General features: G+C 43.0%; 1 non-coding gene across 1 annotated transcript; it reads right to left on the bottom strand.

Annotated features, from left to right (window-relative positions):
- Positions 1-317: 317 nt before the first annotated feature.
- Positions 318-390, bottom strand: TRNAA-AGC (transfer RNA alanine (anticodon AGC)). Its single transcript has one exon. It is a non-coding gene; the product is annotated as a tRNA-Ala (tRNA).
- Between the last annotated feature and the right edge of the window lie 8182 nt (positions 391-8572).

Genomic DNA, 8572 nt, shown 5'->3' with positions numbered 1-8572 from the left:
GATGAACGAGAGCCTGCAGGGCGCCCAGGCCCAAAGAGAGCGACGTGTGCTTGAAACAATAGAAGCGCTTTGGGGAGTGAACCCGAAAAAAGAAAGCAGAAACACATCGAAAGAAGTTCTTTGGAAATTGTTCGGATTCGATTTGGACGAGATGAATGAATGACCTAAAAAGCAGAACGGACCAGAGGAATGAATTGAACCCCCCAAAAAGCAGCAGGAGTGAATGAATGAAATAAAAAAAAAGCATATCTAAACCCAAAAACAGAAACAAAACGAATAAAAAATAAACAGAAAGAAACAAAAATAAAAAAAATAGATGGAGATGCGGGGTATCGATCCCCGTACCTCTCGCATGCTAAGCGAGCGCTCTACCATCTGAGCTACATCCCCTATTAGGATTTTGTGTCTAATTTAGTTTATATAATCGTATAACTATAGGTTTGGCTTAACATGGATCGAATCACTAGTTACTTGATGCTACAATCGGACCTTCTTTTTAGGCACTGGGACTGGACCAACCGAGGCAGCTTTGTTAGTGCTGCTGCATTCTGCATACTTTGGGTTTTCGGTACACCGTACACTAAGTTGGCAACGTATACAGAGGCCATGGCAACAAGCCATCAGCCGCAGTGTTTATCTTTTTGTGTAGCGTGTATTCTGGTCGATGGAGCAGGCATATTCTAGACAGGTACTACTAGCTTGGAGCACGGCTTCGTAGAGGAGCGTGGTGGATTGTCAAAACTCACACGGCGAAAAACGAGAATTGCATTATTTCGTGGACAGGGGTAGTAGTACCAAACATCTACCTCTCTGCATCCCCTGCAAAAAGATGATACTATGAAAGACTAGGACCATGCCATACAAGGCCCGACACATCCATCATAAAATGGACCCCTTCGCTCCTTCAGATTTTAAAATAAGGTAAGGTCACCTCCAACAATACCGATTCAGCTAGTTCATAGTATCATCATTTTTTTTTTCTTATGCGACAATAGAGGAAGAGAAGAATTGAAGAAGCTGGCAGCTTCATTCTGATCGCCATAAACGAAACAAGCGAGCAGATGATCGATCACCCACGTTTCCTGTGTGAGGAGCGAGGGAGAGAAAACAGGAGGGCAGGCCTTGGCCACCCAAGTTTGGGTTTGGCCCATCGGTTTGGGCCCACTTACATGTCCCTGCTATGCTTGGACCTTCCCCCGCAACGTTCACATCAAAGTAGGCCGGGCCCATGGATTCAAAAAAAATGAGAATTCCAACGTACAATTATGATGTTCACATCAACGTAAAATGAGAATTACATTATCACAATACAATTATGATGTTCACTAATACATTACGGCTACTAAGCATCAAAACAATCAAACACTAGACCCAAAAGGAGTTCTGGTCATCCATGCATGTTATGACAACAGAACATGCCTACATGTGGTCCAAGCCATGTTTTGGCAACAAAAGATGTCAAAAGGATGGAAATTCATCCGGCGGCGGAGAGTAGGTACCACCACCACTTGTAGTTGCTGCATTTTCATGGCCACGGAATCTTCCAAGAGCAATTCTACTCGACGTTTCATCAGGAGTTTCTATTCCAACGGAAGAGCCATCGGTACAAGCCTAGTCAATTAAACATGAAAATCAATTACATAAGTGGAAGTGTGAGGAAAAAACTATAACAGGTTTGAATATATATTGTACCGAAAGGTAATGCCGAGTTCCATGTCCTGTGCGATGTACAGCTGATATTACTGAGCCAAACATAGGCTACTTATACACAGCTGACACTATTAAGCCAAAAATAAACTAGTTGAAATATATTTTGTGAATGACATTACAACTGACATTACTTAGCCATATCTGATTAGCAAACAAAATGTTCTGCCCTCTCTACCAAGGAATGTGTAATTACCAAACACAGGCTTGTGCCATTTTTCGAGCAATAACAAAGACATGTGCCTATGTTACTTGCAAGGTAAAAAGAAAAAAAAGAGAGAATAAATAATGCACATACCAAGCTTACATTGTTGGGAAAGGGATTTGAAGGTGGTGAATTGGCATATATAGGAGGTGCGGGTGGAGGAGGCAGAGGAGGAGGAACTATCATTGCAGGCATACCGGTGTGCTGAACAACACTCTGCATTTCAACAATCCAATCCAATGTATACTAATTAAAAAGTTGCTCATTGGCACTACTAAGATGAATAAGGAAGGATGCATGTGAGATGTCACCTCCATAAACTTTTGGATGTTCTCATAGTGAGCATGCGCCATTCTACCCTATTCCAACGGAAAGGACCTAGGATGCCACCTAGAGGGGGGAGGGGTGAATAGGCGTTTCTAAAAATTAACACATTTAAATGCGGAAATGATTTAGTAATGAATGGAAACTCCAAATCAAAGTAATACAACCCCTCACAAGTTAGTCACAGAGTATATAAAAGATACTAAATAAGTTTATGGAGCCAAACTCATGCAACCAAAGAGTTAAATTAAAATGCAATTAAGTTTGGCACAGGAACCAATACCGGACGTGTCCGGTATACACGGTTTCAGTGGAACAACCCCAAACTTGCTCCTTTCGATTTCTATCTTCAAACCAAACTGCAGGTACCTACTAGAGATGACAAGATACATAGAGAACCTGCACAAGAGCTAGAGCAACACAAATATCAAATGAAATGCGAATTGAGACACGATATTTGTTTTACCGAAGTTCAGACTCGTTTGAGTCATACTCTCCGTTGAGGGGGTTGTGGGCGACCCAGCGAAGGTCAGCCCTAGAGGGTACCACCAAGGTCACTCTAGCCGGAGTCTTTTCCAACTCATTTTCCTCCTTCCACTAGTTGATTCCGAGGCGGCATAATCGACCGTTACAAACTTTCCGAGGCACACCACAATCTCTCGGGTGCTCTCCGGCGACGCCTAACCGTCTAGGACCGAAGAGTCCAAGAGTAACAAATGTAAATCACAAGATTGATAATATGCACAAGTGCTCGAGTGGTTGGATTGCTCTCTTTTTGAATTTCTCTCAACCCACTAATGGATTTGGCAATTTGGATCACACACTCATTAAGAGAGGATTTAGGAGAGTTGGCAAAGCTTAAAAACGTGTATTGTAACGAGCAGAATCAGCAACCTCCAAAGGTGGAGGCTTGGGGGTATTTATAGCACCTTTGAAAAACTAGCTGTTTCTAGCCGTTGCCATACGGTATGACTTACACTGTGCCAACGGTAACTGAGTTAAAGTATGTGAGGTGTCGGAACTCCCAACGAATGCCGGAACTCTCGACCGTTGGAACTCCCAACTCACGTCGGAACTCCCGACCCTTAGCTCATTTGAAAACTAGCCGTTGGGCTTTGGCCTACTATACCAGACACATCCGGTAGAATACTAGACACGTCCGGTAGAATACCAGACACATCCGGTGTGACTAGGCAGTCAACTCTCCAAGTCAGTTAAGCACAAGACGTCGAAACTCCCGACGATTGCCAAAACTCCTGACCGTCAGAACTCTCGACGAACCAACCCGAGAACACCAAGTATTTTAACGTGGCTGGGCAAATACCGGACACATCCGGTATCAATACGCCAGACCAGCAAAAAACAAGTTAGCTCTTTTGTCTCTTAAACACTCAAAACTCACATGTGTTGGCATGAGCACTTATGAATAATTATCTATCAACATGATACATCTCTCTTAATAGTACAGCATACCTATTAAACTCAAGATCAAAGGAAAAACAAATTTATACCGCTTGAGTTGATCTCTTTTGAATTGATGTCGTCTCTTTCAATCTTCATCAAGTAAGGGTGCCAACATATTGATATTGTTCTTTTCACTTGAGCATAGCCATCTTGAGCACGTGACTTGATTCCATTCATCAAATATGAATAACTCCAAATGCATCAAGTCACTTCCAACACTTTGTCCAATATAGATTTGATCCTCCACATCAATATCACCATCTTAGCTTGATTAGTACCTTAACTAAATGCAAGTACTTTCTTCTTCACCCTAGCTAGGTTCTTCGGCCGCCAAGCCGTCGCTTGCCCTTCACCCTTGCTTAGTACCTCGAAACATTTCCTTGCTATCTTCACCATCTCAAGCCATCAAGTCACATATTGTATTGAATCATCCATTCATTTATATTGTTATATTTTCATTTCAATTTAGCAAGCTTCAAATAAGAGACCACTCCATATGCAATCCCTCATGTCTCATTAATTAATTCTTACTGTGCTTGCTTTCACATAGTATATGGAAATCCCACAATAAATAAGCATTTGCATAAATTCCATTTGCATTGTTGTCTTATGCTTGAACTAGATTGTTTATACAACAACACATCATTTTAGCTTTTATTAAGTACCTATAAGATAATCTATTACCTATCCACACTTAGCAAATATGTTAGACCTTTAATCATGTTATCATTCAATCATCCAAAACCCACTAAAGGGCTAGATGCACTTTCAATCTCTCCATTTTTGGTGATTGATGACAACTTGATTAAAGCTTACAAAAGGATATAAACATTTAAGTTTTTGGGTTCAATGATTTATGAGAGGCTCCCCCTTAATATGTGTTTATGACTAGAATTCACAAAATGACCTTAAATGTTAACTGCACATACTAAAATGTATAGGAGACTCACCCTAAATTATTGCATCCGTGGGGTGCAAGTGTGTGTGACAAAGTAAAAGCGTGATGCATATGACAAGATATATCACACAAGAATAAATATAAAAGCATCACATCAAACATTTTCATTCTAGCATGCATAGTCCTTATGAAAATAAATACAACACATGTATGTCACACATAGCACTCATTACACATTTTCTCAAGTCCACAAGCCACTAATATAAATAAAGATCATGTCTCAAGAGATACATAGATAAAGCATAAGTATAAGTCTCATCTCTCACATGATACAATCTATCTCAAACTCAAGATACATCAACGGAGCTCAAAAACTACAGCTACAGTACATATCTCTAGGTACAAAGATAAGCAAATGAAACAAACATCCTGAAGTTTTAATCAGTCTCTCTCCCCCTTTGTCATCCATCACCACAAAAGTCCAACAATGACATACTAAGCACAAAGGGGTTGCAAGCTGTCTCTGAAAGTTGTGATCACTCATCACCATCTTCATCTCCGTCTTTGCCTTCTCCTTCATCATCTGAGCATGGAGCAGCAGGTGGGCGAGAACCACCCTCACCAGATAGGTCATAGCTACTAGAACCGTAGTAGCTGAAGCCACCTATGAGGTCACCCCACCAGTCTAAAGCATACTCATCTGCAGCACTAGGACATGGCTAAGAGTGAGTAGGCACATGAGCCTATAGTGGTAAAGTGTTAGGGTGCTGCTGCTGTTGCTGCTCCTATCGCTGAAGAAACTTAGCAAACTCTCTGTCGTACCTAGCCTGCTGCTGCTCCTTAGACTCAGGCTCACTGGCTACCTCATCTGATAGTGAAGACCTAGGAGGATCAAGCTCAAGGCTAGCAGCAATCTACTTCAGAGTCCGAGTGTCCTTCCTCCTAGCCTCCCTCTCCTTCTGCTGCCTATTTTGGATGTCTCTACACATCCCAAATATAGCACTGAACATCTTACGAATAGGAGAAGGAGAACTGAGGCGACGTGAAGAAGAACGTGAAGGAGCATGTGGTGGAAGGGAAGCTCCTCCTACTGCTGCACCACCTACAGGTGCATCTACCTCTACTACTGTTGCTGCTCCCCCAAGACCTACTAGAGGTACTCTAATCTTAGGCAGATCTACAACTATCTTCAAGGCCTTATGTACCTTGTCATACTCAAAGGTATGCCCTGTGACCTGCTCAATCATGTGCATAATGTAGGGAGCAAAACCACATCCCTTGAGGGGCCTCTCTCCAGCACTCCTGATCTCACACCAGATGAAGTTGGATACACTAAAGGGTCGTGCATTTAGTGCAATCCTATGGAGTAAGTTCCTAGAATAGTCTGCTATGTTGCCCTTATCTCCACCCTTACAGTTAATGGTCTTCTTGAACATCCTGTCTAGGTATCTATAGGTAGGGTGAAGACCTAGAACCTTCCCCACTGCTCCTCTCTCACCTCCTGGTGGGTACATGTAGGCGAGCTACTCTAGAGGCAACACCTACTCTGTGTGGATCATGTCTCTCTGAAGATCATCCTCTGAGAATCCAAGTAGAGCTCCAAAAGCATCATAATCCACACTATACCACTAGCCCTCAAGCATCCAGTGCATACACCTCTCATCCTCCTCAACATACAGAGTGGCATAGAATTGAGCTATCACCTCTATGTTCTAGTCATGCTGGAACTCCATGATCTCATACACCCCTATACGCTCACAAGTAGCAACAACATGATCGATGGAGGACTTCTGCAATTCTCTGACATACTGCCAATCAATCCACTGAGATCTGACAATCACTGGGTTTCTGGTGAGGATTACACTAGTATAGAAGTCCATATGAAAGGCTGTCTAAAATCGATGATCAAACTGAATCCAAGGCAAGCTCCTTGGATCAATTCTCCTCTCATCTCTGGCTCTTCTAGTCATGCCTTTCCCTCGATAATCAACTCTAGAAACATAAGAGGGTACACTAGGTGGATGTGTCTCAAGTAAGCCATAGTGCATACCCTAACCTGGCTGGTGCTGAACTAGAGGTACTGCCTGCTCCTCCTCAATCTCTTGCTCATCATCTGAGCTGCCATCATTTGAACCTCTGTCAGTGCTCTTCCTCTTTCTATTACTGGACTCCACTCTATACTCCTATGTATCTGTGTTAGAGGAAGAATTGTTGTCTCCCTCTTTGTACTATGGAGCACCCCTAGTAGCTCTAGAGAGTCTCCTACTGCTGCCCTGCTCCTGTTGACTGTATCTGGGATGCAAGTCCAGCCTTGCCTTCTTGTATTTCTCTAATGCTGGATCATGCCTATGCTTGGACCTAGGCTCCTGTCTTCCACTCATGGCTATTGCCCTATATCCAAAGATTTGTAATGAATTTTAGATACATGCCCAAGAGATAGCTTATTTCGGTTGAAATATAAAAATAAGAGTAATTATCCTATGCTTTGCAATCACCTCAACCAAACTAGGTCACAAGGTTCACAAAACACAATAGACAATTAAACTTAGTCCTAGAATCAACCACTGAGAAAATTGAAACAAGGGAGCAAAACCTGCTCTGTTGCCCATCCGGTATGAGCGGACAACAACCCTAACCAGGGCCCTTGGCTCAATCTTCAACCAATCCAATCTAAACTCTGGGCATAGCTTCTAGACAGATAATGTAGCATCTCTACCGAAGGGTTTTCAAAAACATGCCCTAACCACTTAGATTAGATGTGGTCTAGGATTAGGGTACCTTGAGAGAGAGGATGAAGATGAGATTCGAAAGCTAAGTCCCAGAGCCTTCAATCTTGATGCAAACCTCCTCTGATCCAATCTCCCTTTCTTCTTTTACTTGATGGAATCACTCGGTTGCCAAAAGGATGAAATGAAGGTCGGCACTGGCTTGGAGGAGATAAAAGGGAGATAGAGAACCAAGGCCGAAGGAGGACACTATTGCAGAGGGTCTCAGGAATCATCGATAGCTTCCATATGCTCATTGGATCTCTTCCCTGATTGCCATGTCACGTCTTCTAGCTTATGCCAGAGAGTTGGGCAGGTCACCCACAGAGTTTCCCGTTTACCAGATGACCTCTGTTATAGATAGACGTCATGTGAGTAGGACACCAAGCTAGCAGCGCCATAGACCAGAGGTTCCTAAGACAGAGGTTGTGTAGGACGAGGCTATTAGGACTATTGCAAAGAGAGAGCTTGAGCAGCTAGAGGCACTATAGGATGACTGGTTCGATAGCTCAGAGGAGGACCACCGGCCAATTCCACCCATGCCCCATGGGTACATGATAGAGAGGCCAGTGGCTCTAGTTTAGCACCACTGTTGGTATTTCTTAACGCAAACAGAAATAATCCGCAAGTGTACGGAATTACCATTGTAGCATTTCACCCAGAAGTATTCTGGGTATCATATTTTCCATAGGGAATAGTGGTACTCTCCTAGCTAGTTTGTCCAAGGATAGCATAAGGATAGAGTTGGTAGAGGTTGAGATGGATTCCTATGGTTTTTGGGTCAAAGGATAGATAACCTCTACTTCTAGTTGCTTACTTCGGGCACCGGTGAACACCTAGTCTGCCAAGCATTACCGGCCTATGGCTCTACGTCAAACCTAAACGTGGGGGATTATAAGGGATGGACATGACTGTCACCACCTACCGCCTACCCCTCAACCATGGGGCATGAGGAAAACGAAGGTAGCCTCTAGCCTAGACACCACATCTATGCTATCAACTACTACTGTATCGTCGTACAGGGTGATCTGTCTTTATCTAGAGCCCTCTATTAGAGTATCCACCTTAGGGATGGACGATGAACCCACAAACAAGTAAGAGTATGCTTAGCTAATCAAAAGACTCAATAACATAAGAACCACGAACACTCACTTAGCAGACAAATCCATTGAGGTGCAAGTGTTCATCGAGGTACAAGCGGGGAGATAC

Source organism: Miscanthus floridulus, chromosome 14 (genome assembly GCF_019320115.1).
Source record: "Miscanthus floridulus cultivar M001 chromosome 14, ASM1932011v1, whole genome shotgun sequence".
Taxonomy (NCBI): Eukaryota; Viridiplantae; Streptophyta; class Magnoliopsida; order Poales; family Poaceae; genus Miscanthus; species Miscanthus floridulus.
Note: the sequence above shows the minus strand (reverse complement) of the source record. Positions and strands in the feature narration are given on the sequence as shown.